The sequence below is a fragment of the Gracilinanus agilis genome, chromosome 2 (genome assembly GCF_016433145.1).
Source record: "Gracilinanus agilis isolate LMUSP501 chromosome 2, AgileGrace, whole genome shotgun sequence".
In the NCBI taxonomy this organism is placed as follows: domain Eukaryota; kingdom Metazoa; phylum Chordata; class Mammalia; order Didelphimorphia; family Didelphidae; genus Gracilinanus; species Gracilinanus agilis.
Window position 1 is genome coordinate 230,354,966 of NC_058131.1, and position 12,744 is coordinate 230,367,709.

Here is a 12,744-nt window from a genome sequence, read left to right on the forward strand (position 1 = left end):
GGTGAAGGGGAAAGTAGGGGCATAAAATATGTAAACAGGTTAAAAACGAATATTAATAAATGTCTAATAATTTAAAAAAAAGATTGAACTTGATCTTTAGCTTCAGCTCTGGGCCATGAGTTAAGTGTGTTTTTAGGTATTAATATTGTTAGTTATGGATTGTAAGTTCTCCTGTTGGTGACTTTCTCTTGGAGCATCCTCCATTTTGTGGAGAGGCTTAAGCTGTCTTTCATCTTCATAGTGGCTCTCTTCCTGACTTCTGAACTTCAAAATCTTGGCCTTGCATTGGATATGGTCACTCCTCTGTCAGCTTCTTATTGTGTGTTGTCTTCCTGTTAGAATATAAGCCCCTTGAGGGCAGGGGCTATTTTTCTTTTTTCTTTTTTTTAAATTTTCAGTACCAAATTTTATTATTTTTATCTTAATAACAAATTTCCACATATGACCCAAATTGTCTCCCTCCCTTCTTTCCTCCCCTCTCTTGGTGCTGGCAAGCAATTCAATCTGAGTTATACATTATCATATAAAACCTATTTCCATATTATTCATTTTTTAAGTAACTAATCTTATAAAACCAAAACCCCAAAACATATACCAAATAAACAAGTGATAAATCACATGCTTTCAATTGCACTCCTACTCCAATAGTTCTTTCTCTGGAGGTGAGTAGTATTTTTTCACAAAACCTTCAGAATTGTTCTGGATAATTGTATTGTTGTTAGTAGCAAAGTTTACCACATTTGATCATACCACAATATTGCTGTTAATGTGTACAATGTTTTCCTGGTTCTGCTTATTTCACTTTACATCAGTTCACATAAGTTTTTCCAGTTCTTTCTGAAATCATACTGTTCATCATACCTTATAGTACAATAGTATTCCATCACCATCATATACCACAGTTTCTTCAGCCATTCCCAAATTGAGGGATATCCCTTAAGTTTCCAATTCTTTGCCACTGCAAAAAGAGCAGCTATATATATTTTTATACAATATTTTGTCCCTTCCCATTTTTTAAAAATCTCTTTAGGTACAGACCTAGTAGCAGCATTCCTGGATCAAAGAGCACCGCATGACTATCTTTCATTTTTCTTGTTTTTTTCTCCATAGTACTCTGTGCTTAGCACAGTGCCTGGAACATGGTAGGCCACTCCTTAATTCTTATTTCATTTCTCCCTCCCTCCCTCCTTTGCCCCCCTCCCTTGATCCATTCTTTCCTTTCTTCCTTCTTTCCTTCCTTCCTTATTTTCTTCTTTCTTCCTTCCTAGAGGACAAGGATGGTGTATATTATTATATTGAATCTCTGGGAGCTTGAAGATCAACTTTGATTGACAAATAAGTCAGTTGGATGGAATGTTCCCAGGGAAGAGAGGCAGGAGGAGGGGCAGTTGAGAATCCTAGAGGGGTTCTGGGTCTTTGACCTATGCTGAGGCTGGAGATCGGTGGATCCTGGTCTTGGAGTGAGAGGGTGCAAACATCTCTCTCTGCAAACTCTTCCTGTACTTAAGATACCGTGCCAACCTGTACCTGACCACCACCTTGGTGTCTGTTGCCCCTAGATATTAGGAGTTACATCTAGATATCTAGGTTTCCCAGGGCCCGGGAGGGATCCGGGAAGTGGGCAGGAGACGAAGAAGAGGGTGAAAAAGGGTGGAAATAACTCAACTGTAAGGCTGAAGATCTATTGAAGAAGAAGTCAAAATATCCCAATAGTTTACCTACTCTGGTTTAGTCCTGGCCAGATTGAACCAGAGGGAAGCTACATTGATTCTTCATCTGCCAGCAGTTGAGATTTCATTAGTAACCAGTAGAATAGGGTCTCCTATACCACAGTCCTTTACAACCCTATCCTTCTTGTTAATATAAAGTTTAAAGTACCTTCCTAAAGCAGTGTCAAAGCTTGTTTTGGGAAGGGAGAAATCACAGTCAGAATACAAGGCGTTATCCTAGCTAAAGAGCCCAAATCAATATATCAGTTAACCCCAGGTGGGTCCTAAAGGGATATACCTCTTAGACCTGAAGGATCCTGCCTGGGCAACTGTTATAAGGGAGAAGGGTCATCTTATTTCTCTCTGTACATCAATTTACCATCTCAAATAGGTCAAGAGACCTCCCATAATTATAACAGTATCTAACTTTGTTAAAATGGCATAAAATTCAGCAGCAGCATCTCATAGGCACTGCAAATTTTTTTCATGATGGTTAAATAGTTATGCATATTTCTGTTGCATTTGGAATACAAGAAATTAAGAGTGCTACATATACCTCATCAGTCTATTTTTTCCTAAATCCTCAAATGGAAATATTCATCAAAACTGAAGAAAAATCCTTTAAAATGGACAAATGTAGATTTTTTGAAACCTTGAAGTTGGATCTGTTTTTAAAACCACATGTAACAGGTTGATAAAATTGCTTTTGATGGTTAGTCATTTTTCAGTCCTGTCTAACTCTTTGTGATCCCATTTGGCGTTGATAAAGTACTGTCACAATTAAGGCTTTATTTCTTTATTGTTTCCTATAAACTGTGGTTAAATGTCAGCTTAGAAATCAGGAGATCTGGAAGCTACTCCCAGTGTTGTCAACAACTAGCTGCCTAGGTGAGTCCTTTAACCTTTCAGACTTCCGTTTCCTCAGTTGTTCAATTGAGGATAAGGAAAAAAATTTGGACTATATTTCTAAGATTCTTATTAGCTCTAATATTCTATAATTTGGTGAAAGTAAGGAATATGATCTAAATCAGAGAATCACAGAACTTCAGAGTTAGAAGGGATCCCAGCAGCCATATAATCCAACCTCTGAAAGATGCTTACTACAATGTATCTGACAAGGAATAATCCTTCTATATCTTTCATATCCCCGTCTTTTCATCTTCTTCTAAAGTTAGTTGCTCCAAACAACAATTGTTATTTCTATTTGGGAAGAAACTTAACTTATTATCCAACTCCTACAATCAATTACTCATTTTCAATGTCCATCTACCAAAGAAAAGTGTAGACCTTATTTCTGGGCTATAATTAGCTGTATGTCTCATCTACATGTACACAGTATACTATTGAACACTGTAAAGTGCGCAATCCTGTTCCTCCTTCACTTTCATAGAATCAGAGAAAATCATATTTACTTATACAATTACATCCTCATTGGAAATCTATTTCTATTAATGTAATATGTTTACCAAAATGATCATTGTTAATCAGTTGTCCTCTCACGGTAGCCCAATATAGACTTAAGAATTTTGTAACACAATATAGAATTTAGCAATTAAATTCTGTATATTACATGAAACTTGCAGGAAAGGGAACCATTTATATAAAGGTCTTTTAACATATGTAAGAATGGAATTTGTGCAAAGCTGCACTATTTCAATTTTTTTAATAGCCTGACTCCCATATGGAGAGAAAAGGGCATTTTGCTTGCTTTTGTTCATATAATGTGGTCAGACTGATGTTAAGAGTTGACGAGCACCTTGTTTCAAGTATTATCAGCTCTTGAAATACAGGATTGTTTTTACATATATACATAATTTATTATTACACATATTTGTGTCATGAACCACCCCATCACCCTGAAATATGGTAAAACCTATGGATCCCTTCCCAGAATAATATTTCTTAAAGTATAAATGAAATACATAGGACTGAAAAGGAAACCCGTTAGATTAAAATACTTTTATATAAATACATATATTAAAAAAAGAAATTAAATTCTGTTCCTTCTCCTCTAACAAGTATATCTGCTCATGAAGGAAGAAAGAGAAAGAGGTAAATGGTGTATATGATTAACCTTTTACATTTTCCACTGCTTCCCTCTACTTACAGAGAGGAGAGTGTTGGTGATGCAGCTAAAACTGAAAGTCCTTTGGAATTCTGGGAGCTGAAGATGTTGACCTGATACCACTAGTGGATAGGAAAGCCAGCTGGGGAACACGTGAAAATAAAGAGGTTTTAGGGAAGAGTTCTTTTCCTTCAGGTTAACAACATTCTTTAACTTGCTAAATCTGATACTCTTTTCACAGTCTTCATCCTCCTTGAATTCTCTGCAGTTTTTGACACAGTTAACCACTTTCTCCTACTAGACATTCTCAGCTTTCTTGGTTTCTAAGACACCACTGCTTCCTGGTTTTCTTTGTAACTATTGACCAGTTTCTATTTCTCAGTTATCTTTATAATATCATTGCCCATCTTCTGACCCATTTTATAGATGAGCCTCAGAGTTCTATCTGTTGCTCTCTCCTCTTTTTCCTTCCTTGGTGATCTTTTATTCCATGATGTCAAGCATCATTTGTTTGCAGATGGCAAATAGTCCAAATTTCTCTTCTGAACTGTGGTCTTTCATCATTAACTGCCTGCTAGACAACTCCTCTTGGATCTACTATAAACAGCTCAAACAGAATAGGTCCAAAATTTATCTCATTATCTTTGTATTTTGCCTTCTTCTTCAAATGTTCATTGGGATCAACAAAACTGGGTGTTAGTAGTGGAAATGCGCATCGGCCATGGGTGGAGGGGGTGCAGGAGTGGGGGTTGAAGGGGAAAGGGGGAGCATGAATCATGTAACCATGTTAAAAATGAATATTAATAAATGTTAAAAAAAATGGGGGCAGCTGGGTAGCTCAGTGGAGTGAGAGTCAGGCCTAGAGACAGGAGGTCCTAGGTTCAAACCCGGCCTCAGCCACTTCCCAGCTGTGTGACTCTGGGCAAGTCACTTGACCCCCATTGCCTACCCTTACCAATCTTCCACCTATAAGTCAATACACAGAAGTTAAAGGTTTAAAATTAAAAAAAATACTAAGGAACATTAGATTAAATGCAAGAATCTTTAAAATAATAAATGGCGTTTAACTAAAACCATCAGTGTTATCAGTAATAGGGATAAACTAGAAGCTTTACCATTAAGATTAGAAATGAGGCAAGGATGCCTATTATCACCATTACTATTCAATATTGTACTAAAAATGTATCTACATCAATAAGAGAAGAAATGGAAGAACTGAAATAGGCAGTGAGAAAATAAAGCTATTACTCTTTGCAGATGATATGATGATATACTTAGAGAATTCTAGAAAATCAACCAAAAAATTAATCAAAACAATGAGCAACAAAAAGCAAAACCACAGGATATAAAACAAACGCACACAATCATCAGCATTTCTTTATTCTACCAATAGTTCAACAGCAAAAGATAAAAAGATAAATCCCATGTAAATTTACTATAGACAATATAAAACACCTGGAGGTCCACCTGCCAAGACAGACTCAGGAACTATATTAACACAACTACAAAAAACTTTTTACACAAATAAAGTCAGATCTAAAAAATTAGAAAAACATTAATTGCTTGTGGATAGGCTGAACCAATACAATAAAAATGACAATTCTATCTAGCTTAGTTTACCTATTCATTACTATACCAATCAAACTACCCAAAAATTATTTCATAAAGCTAGAAAAAAATTAAAATTCATCTGGAAAAACAAGAGGTCAAGAATATCAAGAGAATTAATGAAAAAATACAAAGGAAGATAGCATAGGTATACCAGATCTCAAACTGTATTTTAAAGCAGCAATCATTAAAACATTGTGGTACTGGCTAAGAAATAAGGTAATGGATTAGGCACTTAATATGCTGTAGTAAATGACCCCAATAATCTAGTATTTGACAAATCCAAAGATCCGAGCTTTTGGAAGAAAGCTATTTGACAGAAACTGCTGAGGAAACTAGAAAACAGTATGTGGGTCAGCACCTCATGACATATACCAATATAAAGTCAAACTGGATTCATGATTTAGAAATAAGAGGGATATAATAAACAAATTAGAAGAAGACAAAATATTTTACCCATCAGACACATGCAAAAGGGAGGAATTTATGACTAACCAAGACATAGGGAACAAGATGCAAAATGGAATATACATTAAATGTAAAAGGTTTTTCAAAAATGAAACTAACACAACCAAGATTAGAAGGGAAATTTAAAAAAAAACTAGGCAAAAAAAATTTTTTAACAAGTATCTTTTAACAAGGACCTCATTTCTTTTTTTTTTTTTTTAGGACCTCATTTCTTAACTATCTAGAGAACCGAGTTTATATCTCAGCCAATAGTGTATTAGTGCCCCAAATTTCCCACATTCCTTCCAACGTTTATAATTTTCTTTTTTGTCATATTAGCCAGTCTGATAGTTTTAGGACTCTTTGACCCACCAATACTACTACTAGCTTTGTATCCCCAAAGAGATCAAAGGCATGGGGAAAGGACCTACTTCTACAAAACTATTTTTATAAGCTCTTTTTTAGTGACAAAAATTGAAGGAATGTCCATTATTTGAGGAATGGCTGAAAAAGTTGTGGTATATGATTGTAATGGAATACTCTTGTGCTATAAGAAATTACTAATAGGACAATCACAAAAAACCTGTAAAGGCTTATATGAAGTGATGCAAAGTGAAGTGAAAAGAACTAAGAGAACACTGTACACAGGAACAGCAATAATATATGATAATCAATTGTGAATGACAACTATTATCATCAATGCAAGGATCCAAGACAATTCCAAGAGATTAATGATGAAAAGACTATTTACCACCATAGAAGGGACTGATGGAGTTTGAATGCAGATTGAAGCAAATCCTTTTTCACCTTATTTCTTTCATAAGTTTTTTTTCCTTACATAAGCAATATGTGTCTTCTTTCATAACATGACAAATGGAAATATGTATTGCATGATAGCATATGTACAGGCTATATCATGTTACCTGTCATATGGAGAAGAGGAGAGTAGAGATGAAGAGAATATGGATCACAAAATGTCAGAAAACAATTATTAAAAATTGTATCTACATGGAATAGGGAAAAAATATAATAAAAACATTTTAAAACAGTAACACACAACTATATATAATTTTATTATTGAAGAATTTATTCACTACCACCACATAAATCCAAGTGTACTCATGCAATGTTGTCCAGAATCTGCCTGATTTATTATGTTAAAGCTCTAATGAAGACTTTCCCCTTAACATCTTATTTGTTTACTATTAGTTCACCTGTTAATCTTGTCCACCCCCATGCTAGGTGGCAAGGACTGGTTCATATACATCTAATTTTGTTCCATTTTTTCTTTTGAAACCTATAATCACTAACAAATACAAATATCTGAATAAAAAGATGAATAAAAAAGAATATTTTATAAGAAATTGAATTTCTGCTATACAAAGTTTGGTTTTTTAGTCATTCCCCAATTGATAAATGGGCAAGGGACATGAATAGGCAATTTTCAGATAAAAAAAATCAAAACTATCAATAAGCACATGAGAAAGTGTTCTAAATCTTTAATAATTAGAGAAATGCAAATCAAAACAACTCTGAGGTATCGTCTCACACCTAGCAGATTGGCTAAAATGAAAGAAGGGGAGAGTAATGAATGTTGGAGGGGATGTGGCAAAATTGGGACATTAATGCATTGCTGGTGGAGTTGTGAACTGATCCAACCATTCTGGCTGGCAATTTGGAACTATGCTCAAAGGGCTATAAAAGAATGCCTGCCCTTTGATCCAGCCATACCATTGCTGGGTTTGTACCCCAAAGAGATCATAGATAAAAAAGACTTGTACAAAAATATTTACAGCTGCTCTCTTTGTGGTGGCAAAAAAAACTGGAAAACGAGGGTATGCCCTTCTATTGGGGAATGGCTGAACAAATTGTGGTATATGCTGGTGATGGAATACTATAGTGTCAGATGCTACAGAATGGTCAAGTGGGATAAAAACTGAAGAAAGGACAGCTAAAAACTAATCTGAATGATCTGAGAGCATCCTGAAGACAAAAACACACTAGATGACCTCAAGTCCATACATTCTTCATAATGGTAACACCAAGTAACTGCCTTTTCCCTAAATTAATGAGTCCATGGTGGAGTATGACTTAAGACAACATCATGTAGCAGAAAGAACATGAGAAGGGGAAGGTAGGTAGTTCAGTGGACTGAGAACAGAGCCTAGAGACCAGAGGTCCTGGGATCAAATTTGGCCTCAAACAACTTCCTGTGTGACCCTGGAAAAATCACTTAATCCCCATTGTCTAGCCCTTACCACTCTTCTGCCTTGCAACCTATACACAGTACTGATTCTAAAACAGAAGGTAAGGGTTTAAAAAAAAAAAAAAGAAAAAAACAACATGAAAGTCATGATACTTGAGTTTGATGGCTCCAATACTTAGAAGTTGAATGAGATTTCTTGTAAGAAATGATAAAAAAGGAGGGATTCAGAGAAGCCTGAGAAGACATATATGAACTAAAGCAAAATGGAGTGAGAAGAACCAGGAAGATGATTTATAGCAATATTGTAAAGACAATCTATTTTGAAAACTTAAGAATTCTGATCAATTTAGTGGCCACCTATAATTCCAGAGAATTAATTAAGAAGCATGCTGCCCATCTCCTGAGAGAGAAGTAAAGGACCCAGTGCAAGATGAGACTTTTTTGGGACATGCCATTATAGGAATTTGTTTTGCTTGACTATACATGCTTGTAGCAGATTCTATTTTTCTTGTTTTCTCAATGGGGAGGAGGGAGTATTGAGAAAAAGACAGAAGGGAAAGAATTCAGACATGAAAATAAAATAAAATTGAATTTAAAAAAGAAAAGTTGAATGACCCTAGGTTAGGCAATCAGTTAAGAAGCACTTCTTTACTTATATACCTCCTGGGTGCAAGGCATTATGCTTAATCAATAAATGTTGAGTGTTCTAACTGCTCCACCAACCTACAACCTTCAGTCTCTCTCCCTCTCCTCATGTCTCTTCTATTCCCTGAGGTACAACAATATTGAAATCAGCCACTTAATAATCCTACAATGACCTCTAAATGTTTAAGTGAAAGGAAGAGTCAATCAATGTGGCAAACTTCATTATTATCTTATTTTAAGAAATTACCACAGGCATCCCAACCTTTAACAAGCTCAACCTCCATCAATAAAGACATTAGGACCTGTTGAAGGCTCAGATAATAACATTTTGTAGCAAGGTATTTTTAATTAAGGTGCATACATTGTTTTTCTAGACATATTACTATTTAATACTTAATAGACTACTGTATAGAATAAACATAATTTATATATATACAGAGAAACCAAAAAAATTCATGTGACCTGCTTTTATTGATATTCACTTGATTGTGGTTTGGAATCAAACCCACACTTTCTCTCAGGTATGCCTATATTGCTTTCCTGGTTCTGTCTACTGTACTTTATATCAGTTTATATTCTTTCCATGCTTTTATGAATTCAACATGTTCATCATTTCTTGCAACAAAATACTATTCTATTCCATTTGTGTACCACAATTTGTGTGACCATTCTCCAGTCAATGGGCATTGACCTAATTTCCATTTCTTGCGTACCATAAAAAGTGCTTCAATGAAGAGTTATATATAAAAATTTGTTTTTCTCATTTACCTATGGGGGATATGTACCTAGCAATGGAACTCCAAATCAAAAGATATAGCTAGATATTTTAATGTCCATTTATTTGCACAATTCCAAAATGCTTTCCAGAATGATTAAATGAATTCATAAAAACTTTGCCATCAAAGCATTAGGGTATCTGGATTTCCACAACTCCTCTGAAATGGACAATTTCTATTTTGTCACTTTTGATGTTTTTCCAGGTGTGAGATGAATTTCCAGGTTTACTTCTATTTGACTAACTCTAATTTCTGCAATTATTAGTCATTTGAACAAAACCGAGATTTCAAGTTGCAGCTAGATGGCGCAGTGGGCAGCTAGGCAGTGCAGTGGATAGAGCACTGGACCTGAGAGATTCATCTTCGTGAGTTTAAGTTTGGTGCAAGTCACTTACTAGCTGAGTGACCCTGCATAAATCACTTAAACCTGTTTGCCTCAGTTTCTCATCTGTAAAAATGAGCTGGAGAAGGAAATGGCAAGCCACTCCATTATCTTTGCCAAGAAAACTCCAAATCCGGTCAAAGGGGTCAGACATGACTGAAAAAAACTCGACAACACTTCAAATTATCCAAGATTTTTCAAGACTAGCAAAGATGTGAAGATATTATGATTAAAAAAATATGGCAAAGGTAGGAGCAAAGTCATATAACTGAACATGAAGATAAAATAGGACCATGCTCCTGATCAAAAAGGGTCAAAAATATCAGAAATCTGACTGGGGACCTGAAGATGTCATTCGAATGAATGGGTGAATAGGGGAGGGGGTATTCCTGTTAAGGCATAAGTTGGACTAGATGGTCCTCTGAGGTCTCTTCCAATTCTGATATTTGGAAATGCCATAATTCTATAAGGCAGCTGCTATATTTTGGAAAGAACATTAGATTTGGAGTCAGAGGTCCTGAGTTTGAACCCTAGCTTCATTATTTACTAATCATAGGATCTTGGGAGGAAAACATTTAACCTTTTTTGGGTTCTAGTTTCCTTACTTATAAAACTGTGGAGTGGAGCTACATATTTTCCATTTCTAAATTTTATGATCATCCATCCTTCATTTAAAGGTATACAGTGAATAGAGAATCCCCTAGCTTCAAGGAAGTCCATTCTACTTGAAGACAACTCTAATTGTTTTGAATTTTTTTCCTTATATTTGATCTAAAAATCAAAGCCAAACATTTACAGAGATAATTTCACCATAGGAGATCCAACCACTGTATTAGGTTATATCTTTCTAGTCCTTTATCACCAATTGCCTATTGGACATCTCCAATTAGATGTTCCTTAGGCAGATCAAATATTACATTCCAAAACGAAGTTCATCATTTCCCTCAAGTCTACCCTTCCTCCTAACACACATGTTTCTGTTAAGGGCAGTTAAGTGGTTCAGAGGATAGAGTGCTGGGCTTGAAATCGGGAAGACTTATCTTCAAGAGTTCAAATCTGGCCCTCAGACACTTACTAGTTGCATGACCCTGAGCAAGTCACTTAACCATATTTGACTCAGTTTCCTCATCTATAAAATAAGCTGAAGAAGGAATTGGCAAACAACTCTAGTAATTTTGCCAAGAAAACCTCAAAATGGGGTTATGAAGAGTTGCACACAACTGAAATAACTGAACAAGATCAAAATTTCTGTCAAGGACACCACCATCCTTCCAGACACCCCAGTTCACAATCTTGGAGTCATACTCAACTCTCCTTTCTCCCTCACTCCACGTGTCCAATCAGTTACCAAGGCTGTTGGTTCAATTTCCTCAGCGTTTTCCTATCTCTCCTTTCTTTCCATTCACACTGCAGTTTTTTTTCAACTCACTATTTTATCTTTATTCCTCACATAGAATGCTCCTTATCTAATGAGATTTAAGAGGCAAAAAATCATCAACTTCTCATTCACCATCTATCATCTTTCATCCATCCTGAATCTCTTCTAGTCTGAAATTATCTACTCTTCTGGTAGAGCGAGCTGAGGCGGTACGGTGGGTGTAGTACTGCTCCTTAAATCAGAAAGACTCATCTTCCTGAGTTCAGACATTTATTAGCTGTGTGCCGCTGGGCAAGTCATTTAATCCTATTTAACTCAGTTTCCTCATCTGTATAATGAACTGAAAATGGAAATAACAAACCACTCCAGCATCTTTGCCAAAAAAATCCCAAATGGGGTCATGAAGAGTTGGATGTAACTGAAAAATAGTTGAACAATAACAGTAACATGCCTTCTGGTTAGGTGTTACTTCCAGAAAGAACTCATTTATAATTCAGCAACGTTACCTGAGAAGTACAATTTAATCCTATATCACCTATTAGCACAGATTAGTTTAGCAGTTGCACAGCAAACACTGTGACTGACCAGAATGTAGTACAAGACATAAAAGAAGCCTGGGCTGGTACGATGATTTCCAACTTTTTCCAGTATGAGAACACCTTTTTGACAAAAATGTTTTGCACTTCCTTCCTCATAGTAAGTATACTATTATCTCCATTGATTGGGAATACACAGAAAGGGGATTCTAGCATCCACGTAGATTTGAGAAGCATAATGGATAAAGGGAGAAAGCAACACAACTGTGGCATTAATATACATGACAACTCATTCCTTTCTTTGGAGGGGGCCTCCAATGGTTGTAATCATGAGCACAAACCCTGTCAAGATTTGCCTGTAGTTGTGTTTGGATCTGGATAGAGAGTCAATAAGAGTAGGAGTCAAGAAGACCCAAGTTCAAGTTCTACCTCTGACTCATCCTAGCTGTGTGAACTTGGATAAGTCACTGACCCTTTTCTGACCTAAGCAATTACTTAAGAATTTAAATTTATATATCAGTAGAGGCCTTTCCACCCTGGGAGTTTCCCACTTCCAATGAAATCACAAGTCTGTACCAAGGAGGAAAAATACATCCATGCATAAAGCATAATTTATTCAGTATTTGCTCATTAATTATACTTGGTTCCATGAAGAACAAACAGACATTGCTAAATATTCTTGAGGCAATGAACGTGTCAGCCTTTGCTTCTTCTCCTGATCTCATCATGCTTTCCTCTAATAGTGCTGTCTTCACCCACTTCTAGTTTGCTGTTTCTAAGGCGCCTATTTGGCAGCTGGGAAACCAGATAACCCAGCTTGTTAGATAAGCGCAGTTTGTTAAATTAAAGTAAAAAAGTTTCAGCCTTAGACTGACTGGCTTCTACCTCCACCTATTTATTTTTTTGGAGAGAAACAAATGGTTTTACCATCAATCTGCTGATCACAAACAGGAAATATCCTCCTCTCTGAATCCCAGTGTTTCCATCTATAA